Below are 14,427 nucleotides of genomic sequence, written 5' to 3' on the forward strand. Positions count from 1 at the left end.
ATTCTGCCAGTAACAGCAATGAGCTTGGAAGCGGAGTTTTTATTTCAGCCTTGTGAGACCCTGAGCAGAGAACCCAGCCATACCACGCCAGACTTCTGATCTACAGAACAGTATATAATAAATGAGTGTTTTTTTAAATGGCTGAGTTCATGATAATTTGTTACATAGCAACAGAAAACTTATTTACCATCCTAATCTAAAATAAGACCCCCTAATCACACTCCAGTCATTATTATACATCAGTTTGTTTTTCTTTCTTCAAAAAATATATAATAATATATGTATTATATATAAAACATAAAATTAATATTTACTTGCTTGCTTGCTATATATCTCTTCCCTAATATTATATTAGACAATAAGCTTAGTGAGGGAACGTAAAAGGTACCCAATCAATATTTACTTAAAAAAAGATAAATGTCAACATTTAAACAAATATTTTTCAAAAAAAAGGTTAGTCAAATCTCAGAGATACCATCCCCCCCAAAAAATTTTTTAAATATGTCTTCTAGGCCAGATGCATTGGCTCACACCTGTAATCCCAGCACTTGAGGAGGCTGAGGTGGAAGGACTGAGTCCAGGAGTTCAAGACCAACCTAGGCAACATGTTGAGACTCCATCTCATAAAATAAATTTGTTTTTTAAAATGACTTCTACTTGTCAGTCCTGCTATAGTTGTCCCTTAAAGACCTACATATACTTCCATAATATGAATTTCAATTTATACTCAGAGCCTAGCAAAATGGAACACACATAAAAGTTAAAAGTTACAATTGGAAAGGACTCAGCTGATTATGTATTCCACTCTCAATGCTGTTTAAAAAGAAAAAATATATGAGTCTTCATGTAATATGGAATGTCCTGACAAGTTTCCTAACAAATTATTTCACAGACCAACAATAGAAATCACCAAGAAAAATGTCCACTTACTTAGGGTAAATCTTTCTAGGTTTAGTGTTCTTTATTAACATCTCTGTTGTTCTCTCCTGGATTACTCACCCTCCTTCTCCAACCTTTTCTGTGCTCCAGAAGCTGGCCTGTAATTAACTACATCAACAGACGCCCACATCCTCTACTTTCTAGTAGATTTAGCCTAGTCCTGTCCAAGAGAAATTGTGTGATATGGTATGATATTATGTGATATGGTATGATATTATGCGATATGATATGATATATGTATAAATAGTTTTTTAATTTTAATAATTTTCTAAAAATTTAAATTTTCTAATAGCTATGATTTAAATTAAAAAGCAGGTAAAAATAATAACATGTCAGATATTATTACATATTATATATTGATATATACATATTTAATATGTGTTAATGTTTAGTAATAATGTATATCAAATATGTATGTCCATACTATTGATACCATTTTTATTTAACATAAAATTATTAAGGTGATATTTTACATTCTTTTTTCATACTAAGTCTTCAACATTTGGGATGTATTTTACACCTAAAACCACATTTCAGTAGCCACCTGTGACCAGGCTATCGTATCAGGCAGTGCAGTGTAGCCCAGAAGAAGCCCTGACAATGGATCACCGAGAGGGCCAAGAGTAAATGTGGGATATTTCTTCCCCTGATTCCTTTGCTGTGGCATCCCCTCAGACTGGCACTGTCCTCCATCCTAACATCATAGTTCCTTTTAAGGTGGGATAAACTACACATCTCTTTCGTCCTGCGTTCAGGTAACCATTTTCTCACCTTTCCCCTTGAGCCTAGGGATGATAACAGCATTCCCCTTTGTGATTCCTATAAGCATTTTCCAAACATCTGTAATATTTCTATATAAAACCCTTCTCAAATTATCATAATGTGAGTATGCCCTCTATTTCCTCCTGGGACCATTTCTGATTCGTGGCTCTTTTGTTGGAATTTTTCTAAAACCTTTGAGGGCTGTATTCCCAATATTTCAAGAATGACCAATTCTGAGTATATACTCATCAAACGATAGGGTGGTATAACTAAAAAGTATGCTAATAAGCAGAATAAATAAATAGAATTTGGTAAACTAAAAATTGCTTAATGTAATGTATAAAGGTACAAAACAGGGGTATATATTCTCTATTCAATGACAATTGTTAAAAAAATAGCTGCATGGAAAAGTTGTAAGGTTTTTAACAGAAGCTTTAAATATATATATATATATATATATATATATATATATATATATATATATGTTTTTTTTAATGGAGTTTCGCTCTTGTCACCCAGGCTGGATTGCAACGGCATGATCTTGGCTCACTGTAACCTCCGCCTCCCGGGTTCAAGCAATTCTCCTGTGTCAGCCTCCTGAGTAGCTGAGACTACAGGCGCCCACCACCACGCCCAGCTAATTTTTTGTATTTCTAGTAGAGATGAGGTTTCACTGTGTTGGCCAGTCTGGTCTTGAACTCCTGACCTCAGGTGATCCACCCGCCTTGGCCTCCCAAAGTGCTAGGATTACAAGCGAGATCTTATATTTTATGGATAAAAATATCTACTTCCAAAAAGGATGTGGAAAAAAATAAAATAAAAACATTCATTTATCTTACATAGATATTGACTCTATTTGTCTTATATAGATTTATTCTAATTTTTTTTTTTTTTTTCTGAGACAGAGTTTCACTCTTGTTGCCCAGGCTGGAGTGCAATGGCACAATCTCAGCTCCGCCTCCCGGGGTCAAGCGATTCTCCTGCCTCAGCCTCCCGAGTAGCTGGGATTACAGGCATGTGCCACCATGCCAGGCTAATTTTGTATTTTTAGTAAAGATGGGGTTTCTCCATGTTGGTCAGGCTGGAGGTCTGGAACTCCCAACCACAGGTGATCCACCTGCCTCGGCCTCCCAAAGTGCTGGGATTACAGACATGAGCCACCACACCCAGCCTATTTTAATTTTTTAGACAAAGGGTCTCACTCTGTCATCCACAATGGTGTGCACTGGCATGGCCTTGGCTCAATTCAAGTGATTTTCCCACCTTAACCTCCCAAAGTATTGGGATTACAGGCACATGCCACCATGCCCAGCTACTTTTTAAATTTTTTGTAAAGACATGGTCACAGTATGTTTCCCAGCTCATCTCGAACTCCTGGGCTCAAGCAATCCTACAACTTCAGCCTCCCAAAGTGTTGGGATTACAGGCATAAGCCACCACTCCCAGCATAGTCTTATATTATTGATTTCTAAGGTGTATCTATATTGAGAAGGATTGTTAACTAGTTCCAAGAAGCAAATTATACATAAATATCTTTCTAAGTTGTAATCTTTGGCATTTTTAAAATAAGAAAACTCTGTTTCCCTCTGTGGAAGAAGAGAAGTTGATCCAATTGTGTAGCCTAATCCCTCATGTAAGCTGTTTAGGGACAGTTTCTGAACTCACTTTTGGCCCAAGGGAAATGGCATGTCTCTTTTATCACAAATTCTAATCATAATTTTATTTTTTTATGAAACAGAAAATTCAATTGTTTACACTTCTCTAAAGAAAACCAGACATTTCAGTAAAATATTTGCCTTTGAGGTTGTTTTTCTTGGCTAAAGGAGTTGTCCATGAAACAGATGGAAAAATCTATGCTAAAATGAAAAGTAATTGGAGTATAAATTGACCTTAACCTAATGTGATAAGAACATTTCTTCTCTAAAAAGTAATACGATTATCTTTCTTAGGGATCAGTAAATAGTAACCACACTATTGAAAAATATATTTGAATGAGATTCTGGGAAGCACAGCAGAAACAAAAGCACTTACAAAATCAGTTTTCTAAGCTAAACTCCATTTGTCTCACTGAAGCCAGCCAATCCCCTCCATGTTTTGAAATAGTTGGCAGGTGTCCCTAGGACCATGACATTATGAGTATGTGAGGATAAACTTATGCTTAGATACTGGTTAAAATAGAATAGGGAGTGGAGAGATTACTTTCTAAGCTGGAGTCTTCACTAATATATATGTGGATTCACATGAAGCAACTTAGATTTTTAAGGACAATCACTTGTAAAACCACAAGAGGGTTACCCCAAACCTTGGTCATTTATAATTAGCCACATAAGCCTGCTTTTGAATATCAGACTCTGTCAAACATTAAATTAGGCTTCATGCTTATGAGCCTCTGCTTCTGCTCAAAGGAAAACATTAATCTAGATTACTAAGCAATTACATTGTTGAATAAGCTGTCTCAAGAATATTTCTATGTTACATTTACAATCGATTTTTTCTAAAAACGGGTACAATGAATTACCTGAAATACTCTCTGAGAATTGTTTATGCAAATATCTCTTGGTCAATCATTCAGCAATGACCCAGATTTTTAGATCACTCTTCCTCAGTAAAATGTCTTGAGAATTACAGAGAAAAAAAAGACATTGTTACAGAGAAGGAAATCTTGTGGCAAGAAGCATTTGGTGCTGAAAGGTAAGTAATAAACCAAAATATACGTGGCTTAGTATCCTGACACTAAAAGATTATGATGGGAAGCCAAGATAGGCATTATAGCATCAGAACTTTCTAGGTTTTTCTCCTGATAATGAAATTATGTGATTTTTACAACTGATTTCATAAATATTAGACCTAATGTTGAGAATGTTGATAATTAAATTATGTGGTTTAACACATATTTCTATAAATATGAGACCTCAATTTTCTAGGACCTCAGAAGAATAGAAAAGCTTGAATGCAATAAAATGGAGGAGACAATTTTTTATCTTTAATATGAGCTTACTTTATATCTGCAATAATGCATTCAGTAAAAGATATATGAAACTCCCAGGAATAGTCATATCAATAGAGATTTATTCTAAGGAGTAAGTTATTCGCAGTTATACATTGAGATGGAATTGTTTCTAATAACTCTGGGGAAAAAATTTATTTAAACGAGTTGTGTCACCTGCTTAAAGAAGTTTGGTGACTTTTCCAAAAACTAAGAGATAACTAGAAAGTGGTAAATTGGTAGTAACATTGTTTGGAAAACAAAATGCAACTTTCTTTTAAGGTAAAAATTATGTCTGAATTTTTTTCAAGATTATACAAAAAGTCACTAAAAACTGACTCATTTTCTCAAAATTATATTTCCTAAAAGTCTTCAATAAGAAAGATATTTTATTATTGGATCATGTTATACAATTATCTCTCATAGCAAATGTAAGCAGAGTTACATTTGGTCTCATTACAAACATTTGGTACAAACATAGGTACAATCGACTAGCTGACTGAGTATTCTTATTTATGACTTTTAGAGAGTTAGATGGTGTTCATTCAAGATTAATTACTCAAAATTTGTTCTTTAAAAATCTCAAATCTGATCACATCCCAACCCTGCTTACATCCATTTCATGACATCCCATTGTTGTTGGGTTAAAGACTCTTTAGGTTGGGAAGGACATAAACCCAACAAAAAGTAGATTGCCCCCAAAAAAAGGGGAAGTGGAAGAGGGATTGACTAGCATAGTGAAAACTTGCATAAATAGGTCATCTTCATGTTTAGCTAGAAAAATGAGCTCAAATGATATCACCAGGATTCCATCTCACTCTGCATTTCCCAGCTCTCATTTGGTCTATTTTAGCTCTGTTGTCAGGTAGGTTCTTCATTCATGATAGATGCTAGAAACTCTAAGCTTACATTTTATGTTTGCAACATCCCAACAAAGAACTGAGTCTCATTTTCTCTGATTTAACTGATTTAGCTGTGATCCCGTGATTCAGAGAGCCACAATAAATCAATCACTAACATCAGAGGGATACAATGTTCTGACTATCCAGGGCTGTGTCAATGTTGGCCTTGAGGCTGGACGTGAAGTCAAATTCACCTAGTCACGTGTAATAAATGTAGGGGGAGGAATAGTTCATCTGGGAAAATCAGGCATGAACCTAGGAGAAATGGATTCTGAATAGGCCAAAATTGCATATTTATTCCAGTTTACCTCTTGGCTGCACAAGCTCATGTTTCTATATCTTTACCTAAAAATTCAGAAAAACCCAAGCCTATATTAAACAGTAATATCATATGTAATCAAAAACATGTATCAGCATCACTTCAGTTTTATTCAGTTACTGCATCCAGCCTGAGTCCAGACTCTACTGTTAATGTGCCTTTCTCATGGTCCAAAAACCTATCTTTAAATGATACCTTTGACCATCTCCAAGAAATCTAATATGCATTTATTTGGAGGAAACAAAATAACCATCATAAAAACTCCTACTTGAAAAAGGGGATATGGGTGGGAGATGGCAGAAAATGATCACCGTTCTTTAGCATGTATACTATCCTGCTAGACAGGAGCAGCAACAACCCCTTGTCCTGGTCTTGAGGCAAATTCCTTCGTCAGTCCTTCAGTCTGCTCTTGGATCTGTCTTTTGGGATGCCATTGTTGCTTGTCCTTTATGGTCACAGCTGCCAAAGGCACTGGGGATAACCACTTTCTGGTTATCATACCCTACTGATAGTGCTGTTTCTGTTGGTATAGATTTAGGATCCTGACTGAGTATTGCCTCAGGGGTTGAGCAATCATAGCACTCAGTTTACCGGTATTTGCATTTCTCTGGAAACCTCTGTTCCTTAAAAGTTTACTGAACTCTACAATCTGTTTCGAGTAAATTCAGTGAGTTTACAACAAAACTGAGTTAGTATTGCATTCTAATCCTTGTTTCTAGATTCCAAATTTGTTGTTTCTGTCTTCTAACAATTGGTCTCAGTGCTGTCTCCCCAGGTAGGCAGAATTCCTAGTTTCACTCATAGCTTCTAATTTTATTCTACTCTCCCCGCCTTTGCTAACACTAAATTTAGATGAGAGTGAAGCAAAAATGCTTCTGACTTTTAGCTGGCTTGTCTATCAGGACAAGGGCCAAAAGGGCCGCTCTTAGTGCTTTTACTGCTTCCAGAGAAGCCAGCTTTTAATGCAGCTGTTTCTCGCTTGTAGGACGTCATTAAACTCTACAAAAAGGAACAAATACATTTCTGGAGCTTTTTTTCATATACATCCTTTAATCTTCAGCCTGAGTGGACACATGGTCTGAGCCCCAAGATATAAAAGACAGGTGAATCAACATCTGTGTCAATTTCTCAGCTAAAGAAAGAAGGGTCCTCAGTGCTTCTTTACTACCTGAATTGAGCCAATTCCACATTTAAGGATCTGTTACTTACAACGCTTCAAATCTTGCACTATTTAAAAAATATACAAATCAGTACTCTTTCACATCTAAGTGACTAAAAAAACCTCAAACGGGCTTGTTTGGTGGGAGAAATTTGCTGGTTCATAAAACTAAAAAGTTATGGAGTAGATCTGCTCAATGATGTCAACTTGACTTCCCTCTTATCTCTCTGCTCCACTATCCTCTGTGTTGTCTACGCCACAGAAAAGGCGTTTCCTTTGAGAAAATGAGTTTTTTCCTTCTGGCTGCTAGTAGTATTAGGTTTACATCCCATCACATCGGCATCCCCAGCAGAAAGGGAATACTTTTCCCCAACTACACAAGCAGAAGGCCCAGAACTAACTTTATTGGTTCTTATTGGCCTAGCTTGGGTTGTATGCTTTCCTTTCTTAGTAATTTCTATGGTGAGAGGAGGATTATTCTCCAATTGGCCAAGGCTGGATTAACACATGTCCAGCTTTAGGCTGGGTGCAGTGGCTCATGCCTGTAATCCCAGCACTTCAGGAGACTGATGGGGAGAATCACTTGAAGTCAGGAGATTGAGACCAGCCTGGAGTTTCATCAACATGGTAAAACTCTATCTCTACTAAAAATACAAAAAATAGCCAGATGTGGTGGCGCATTCCTGTAATCCCAGCTACTCAGGAGGCTGAGGCACGAGAACCTAGGAGGTGGAGATTGCAGTGAGACAAGATTACACCACTGCACTCCAGCCTGGGCAACAGAAAAATACCCTCTTCCCCCCGAAAAAAATGCCCAGCTTTGAAGCTAAAGATAGACAACCTGAGCCTTGTGGTTTGAAGGTTGGTTTTCCAAGGATAAATCATAGTGTTATTACTTGACAAAAGAGGGGATAGATCTTGAGTAGGTAAAAAAATAATAATTTTTTAAAAGACTCAGTGTGTCATATAAGGCCCTGGAAGATCTGACCCCTGCCTACCTTATCTGCCTTGTCTGATTGTGGTCTCCTGCTTACCCTTTGAGCTCCACCCCACTGGCCTTATGTCATTTCTCGTTCTGCTTGTGGACATTCACATGGGCAATTTCCTCTGCAAAAAGCAAAGCTCCTTTCTTCAGGTTTCATTGGATTGGTTCATTCCTACAAATTTTTCAAAGGTCAGCCCAACTATCACTTCCTCAAGGAAACGTTAGGTTGACTCATAAACTGACTTGTATCCCTCCTGTTATCATCCCCCAAAGTCTCCAAACCTTTCATTTATATCTCCTACCATAATTGTAATTTAAGTATCTAATTGGGTAATTTTAGCTCCATGAGGACAAAATTTCTCTGTAAATTTAAAAATATGGTATTACTGAATGGATAAATGTAGGCATGAGAAAATGGGAAAGGTGAAGGAATACATAGGTGCTGAAAGTAATTAGTTTTTCCCATCGATCTATTTCTGGATCTAGTTTTTCATCAACTCTCTCTTTCTTTTGTATATCAATACCAGTATCTCCCACTGTGGGTTGTTCACTATTGTGTAACAGAGAAAATTAGTTGTAAAACATAACACTGCTATGAGGGTAATTTGAAGCAAAACATTGTCTATCTCAGAAAATGAGCACTTTACACAGGTGCTCATCATCTGAAATGGATAAACCTAGGTGAAGTGCTAGTCCAGTGATTTACCAGCTCTTTTGAGACAGAGTCTGGCTCTGTCACCCAGGCTACAGTGCAGTGGTGCAATCTTGGCTCACAGCTCACTGCAACTTCCACCTCCTAAGTTCAAGTGATTCTCCTGTCTCAGTCTCCCAAGTACCTTGGATTACAGGTGTGTGCCTCCACACCCAGCTAATTTTTTTTGTATTTTCAGTAGAGATGGGATTTGCTATGTTGGCCTGGCTGGTCTTGAACTCCTTGCCTCAAGTGATCCACCTGCCTTGGCCTCCCAAAGTGCTGGGATTACAGGCATGAACCACTGTGCCTGGCCATTTACTAGCTCTTTGATTGCAGGAATTTATTTATTTTCTCTGAGCTATTACTTATCTGTAAGCTGAGGATAATAATATCCACCTTGCATAATTCTTACAAGAGTATGAAGGCAATACAGTCATACCTCAGAGATCTTGTGGGTTCAGTACCAGACCATAGCAATAGAGCAAATATCACAATAAAGTGAGTCACATAATTTTTTTTGTTTCCCAGAGGATATAAAAGTTAAGTTTACACTATACCATAGTGTATGAAGTGTGCAATAGAATTATGTCTTTTAATTTTTGAATATTGCTAAAAAATGCTAACAATCTTCTGAACCTTCTGAAAGCCATGACCTTTTTGCTGGCAGAGGGCCTTGCTTCAATGTTGATGGCTGTTGACTGATCAGGGTGTGGGTTGCTGAAGGGTGGGGTGGCTGTGTGTGGCAATTTCTTAAAATAAGAAAACAACGAAGTTTGCCACATTGATTGATTCTTCCTTTCACAAAGGTTTCTGTGTAGCATGTGATGTTGTTTGATAGCATTTTACCCACAGAACTTCTTTCAAAATTAGAGTTAATCCTCTCAAATCCTGCTGCTACTTTACACACTCAGTTTACAAAATATTCTAAATCCCTTGTTGTCATTTCAACAGTGTTTATAGTGTCTTCACCAGGAGCAGATTCCATGTCAAGAAACCACTTTCTTTGCTCATCTACAAGTAAAAACTCTTCAGCCATTCAAGTTTTACCATGAGATTGCAGCAATGCAGTCACATCTTCAGACTCTCTACTAATTCTAGTTCTCTTGCTGCTTCCACCACGTCTGCAGTTACTTTCTATTGAAATCTTCAACTCCTAAAAGTCATCCTTGAGAGTTGGCATCAACTTCTTCCAAACTCCTGTTAATGTTGCTATTCTGACCTCCTTTTGTGAATCACAAATATTCTTAATGGCATCTAGAATGGTGAGCTCTTTCCAGAAGATTTTCAATTTACATTGTCTGGATTCAACAGAGGAATCGCTATCTATGGTAGCTATACGCTAACAAAATGTGTACCTTAAATAATAAGACTTGAAAGTCAAAGTTACTCCTTGATCTAGGGGTTGCAGAAAGAATGTTGTGTTAACAGGCATAAAAACAACATTATTCTCCTTGCACAAGCCTCCCAGAGCTCTTGGGTCACCAAGTGCGTTGTCAATGAGCAGTAATATTTTGAAATAAATCTCCTTTTTTTGGATAGTAGCTTTCAACAGTGGGCTAAAAATATTCAGTAAACCACGTAGTAAATAGATAGGTTGCCATCCATGCTTTATTGTTCCATTTATACAGCACAGGTAGAGTAAATTTGGCATGATTCTAAAGGGCCCTAGAATTTTCAGAATGGTAAATTGGCATTGGCTTCAACCTAAAGTCACCAGATGCATGAGCCCCTAAGAAAAGAGTTGACCTGTCCTTTGAAGCTTTGAAGCCATGCATTGACTTCTTGTCCCTAGCTATGAAAGTCCTGGATGATGTCTTCTTCCAATACAAGGCTGTTTTGTCTCCATTGAAAAATCTATTGTTTAGTGGAGCCACCTCCATCATTTATTTTAGCTAGATCTTCTGAACAACTGCTACAGTTTCCCCATCAGTACTTGCTGCTTCATTTTGTTCTTTTTTTTTTTTTTTTTTTTTTTTTTTTGAGACAGAGTCTGGCTCTGTCACCCAGGCTGGAGTGCAATGGCACGATCTCGGCTCACTGCAACCTCTGCCTCCCGGGTTCAAGCTATTCTCCTGCCTCAGCCTCCTGAGTAGCTGGGACTACAGGCGCACGCCACCACACCCTGCTAATTTTTGTATTTTTAATAGAGACAGGGTTTCACCATGTTGGCCAGGATGGTTTCGCTCTCTTGACCTCGTGATCCCATTTTTAATAGAGACAGGGTTTCACCATGTTGGCCAGGATAGTTTCGATCTCCTGACCTCGTGATCCGCTGGCCTCCGCCTCCCAAAATGCTGGGATTACAGGCATCAGCCACCACGCCCGGCCTTCATTTTGTTCTTTTATGTTAAGGAGATGGCGTTTTTCCTCAAACTTCATGAACCAACTTCTGCTAGCTTTCAACTTTTCTTCTGCAACTTCCTTACCACTCTCACAGACTTCACAGAGTTGAGGATTGTTACAGCCTTGCTCCAGAGTAAGTTTTGGCTTAAGGGAATATTGTGGCTGGTTTGATCTTCTATCCAGACCAATAAAACTTCCTCCATGTCAACAATAAGGCCATTTTGCTTTCTTATCATTTGTGTGTTCACTGAAGTAGAATTTTTAATTTCCTTCAATAATGTTTTCTTTTTTTGCATTTACAACTTGGCTAACTGATGTGAATGGCCCAGCTTTCAGGCTGTCTTGGCTTTTGACATGCCTTCCTCACTAAATTGAATCACTTCTAGCTTTTAATTTAGAGTGAGCTGTGCAACTCTTCCCCTTGAACATTTAGTGGCCATTGTAGGGTTATTACTTGATCTATATTTCAACATTGGTGTGGTCTAGGGAATATGGAGGACCCAGGAGAAAAAGACATAGGGAACAGCCAGTCAGCAGAGCAGGCAGAACACTTATTGCAATTAAGTTTGCCTTCTTACATGGGTACAGTGTTGCACCCAAAATAATTACAATAGTAACAAAGATCACTGATCACAGATCATTACAACAGAAACAATCATAATGAAACTTAGAATATTATAAGAATTATCAAAATGTGAAACAGAGAAACAAAGTGAGCCCATGCTGTTGGAAAATGTACCAATACGCTTGTTCAACTCAGGGCTGCCACAAACCTTCGATTTGTAAAAAATGCAGTATCTGTGATATGCAATAAAATGAAGCACAATAAAACAAGATATGCCTACGTATTCTTTGGGCCCAGCACAAGCAATATTCTTATGATTATTCTTGGATCACAGAACTGTCACTGCAGTGGCAAGCATAAATTTAAAACCATAACCATCATTGTACATCACCCAGGTGAAGATCCTTTTGCCAGTGTAAGAAACATGGCGGCCAGGCACCATGGCTCATGCCTGTAATCCCAGCACTTTGGGAGGCTGAAGGGGGGGGTGCGGATCATCTGAGGTCAGGAGTTCAAGACCAGCCTGGCCAACATGGTGAAACCCCATCTCTACTAAAAATACAAAAATTAGCCAGGCATAGTGACAGGCGCCTGTAATCCCAGCTACTCGGGAGGCTGAGGCAGGAGAATCGCTTGAACCCAGGAGGCGGAGGTTGCAGTGAGCCAAGATTGTGCCATTGTACTCTAGCCTGGGGACAAGAGTCAGACTTCGTCTCAAAAAAAAAGAAAGAAAGAAACATGGCATGGGAGGGGGAGGGCACAACGAAATCGCCTATGTCAGTAACTATGGAGACTATACACCAATTCTGGAGAGGCATGTGGTGAAAAGTCCCTCAGGTCTTGGGATTTACTCTATAAACTTACCTGAACCATAAAAAGAAAACTTTACACTGAGTCAATTGGCTCTGGAAAACCAAAGAATTTCTGTGACTTGCTTTATTATGATACTCTTTTTATTTTAGTGGTCTGGAACCAAACCCATGGTATCTCTCATACTTTCTTATCAGACAGAAGAAATGTATTGAAACCATGCTCTTTTATTGCTTAAGGCTGAAGGGGGTGACGTTTGATGGGTTTAGTCCTTTATAAGACCACTCCTCTACCTCAGCTTGTCAGTAGATTGATTTTTTAAAAGACCCAATTTTTCAGGGACCTTATTCAATATATTATCTTTTCTTCCTTTTAACTATGCACCTCCGTTTGCTCTCTCCCATTAGCATTTAGACATGCTCAATTCTTTCCCATCTTAAAAAATTCCTTTCTCAATCTCACATCCCCCCATAGCTACTCTGCTATCTCCTTCCTCCTCTCTGTAGCGAACATTCTTTAAATAGTCATCTGCACTCACTATCTCTACATCCTCACTTCCTGTTTAGCATTCAACCTCAGGCAATCTGGCTTCTGTCACCACTGCTCTTCTACTAAAACTCATTTTGCCAAGGATTGCAATGAATGCACTACCATCCAAGGGATACTTCTTATCACTTGTCTCAGGTGATAGTTCAGTATGTGACCCTGCTAATGCTCTGTCATGAAGCATTTCCTTAATTTGGCTCCCATAAAACCACACACATCTGAGTTTCTCCTTTGGGGGCTCCTTTTTCTCTTGAACCTCGAGAGTGGTGTTCCTCCGTTTCTCTTCTGGAGTTCCACTTTTCTTCTCCCTCATTGTATGAGATTATCTTCCTCAACTGCCATCTTTATGCTGATGATTCACAAATTTCTAACTCCAGTCTGGATCTCTTTTCTGAATTTTGGGCTCAGATACCCAGCTACTCACTGTGTGTCTCATAATGGATGTCCTTCCAGTGCCTAAAACTTAACTTGTTCATTGTGATCGTTTCTTCCCACAACCCCCAAACTCCTACTCCCAGGTCCTTCTATCTTCTTTTTATCTCCAGTGAAAGCTACTACCAACCATTCTGTTGGCCAGGTCAGAAACCTGGCTGACATCCTCAATCCTGCCTCTGCCTCACCCTGCTCCAAGGTAGTTACTGTGCTCCATTCCTGCTACTTCTGTTAATACCTCTGGGTCTACCCATTTCTATCTTCTCTATTATTGCCTAATTTCTCATCTAGACCACTCTAATTTTCTACTCTCTCCTCATAGGTGTCCTAGCCTCTGTTATTGTGTTCCCTCAATCCATTTTCCCCACAGCAACTACAGAAATATTTTCAAAGCCCAAATCTAATCACTTTCTTCTCTTTTCAAATCCATTATTGATTTCTCAGTCCACTTAAGCCACAATCCAAACCCCATACCATGATTTAAAGTAACCCTCATAATCTGATCCCTGCAAACTGCTGCATCCCAATAGTATGAACTCTTCCTCTTTACTTTCTATAAGGCTTTTGGAATTAATTTTATTTCATCAAACATGTCATGCTCTCTTATGTCTCTAATATAGATACAGTCGTTTATCTAAAGCAAGCACTTTTCTCTGACTTACCGCTTGGCCTGAATAATTCCTATTCATCCTTTAGATCTCAGTTCAAATGTTACTTCCATGGAAAGATCTCCCTGAACCTACAAGGATGAATATTAAGCACCCTTCCTATTGCATCCTGGCATACTTTTATTCACATAACTCAAAATATAGAACAAGGCTGGGAAAATAGAGCATGAGAAATGCCACTACTAATGTGAAACAAGAATGAAGAACAAATATGTCATTCTTTCTTTTTTTTTTTTTTAGAAAAAGACATTTATTCAGCGTCACAATCAGACTATTACATTTAGCAATCAAAGCATGGGTGCAAAAAAAAATCTACA

This window comes from Pongo abelii, chromosome 3 (assembly GCF_028885655.2).
Source record: "Pongo abelii isolate AG06213 chromosome 3, NHGRI_mPonAbe1-v2.0_pri, whole genome shotgun sequence".
NCBI classification, from domain to species: domain Eukaryota; kingdom Metazoa; phylum Chordata; class Mammalia; order Primates; family Hominidae; genus Pongo; species Pongo abelii.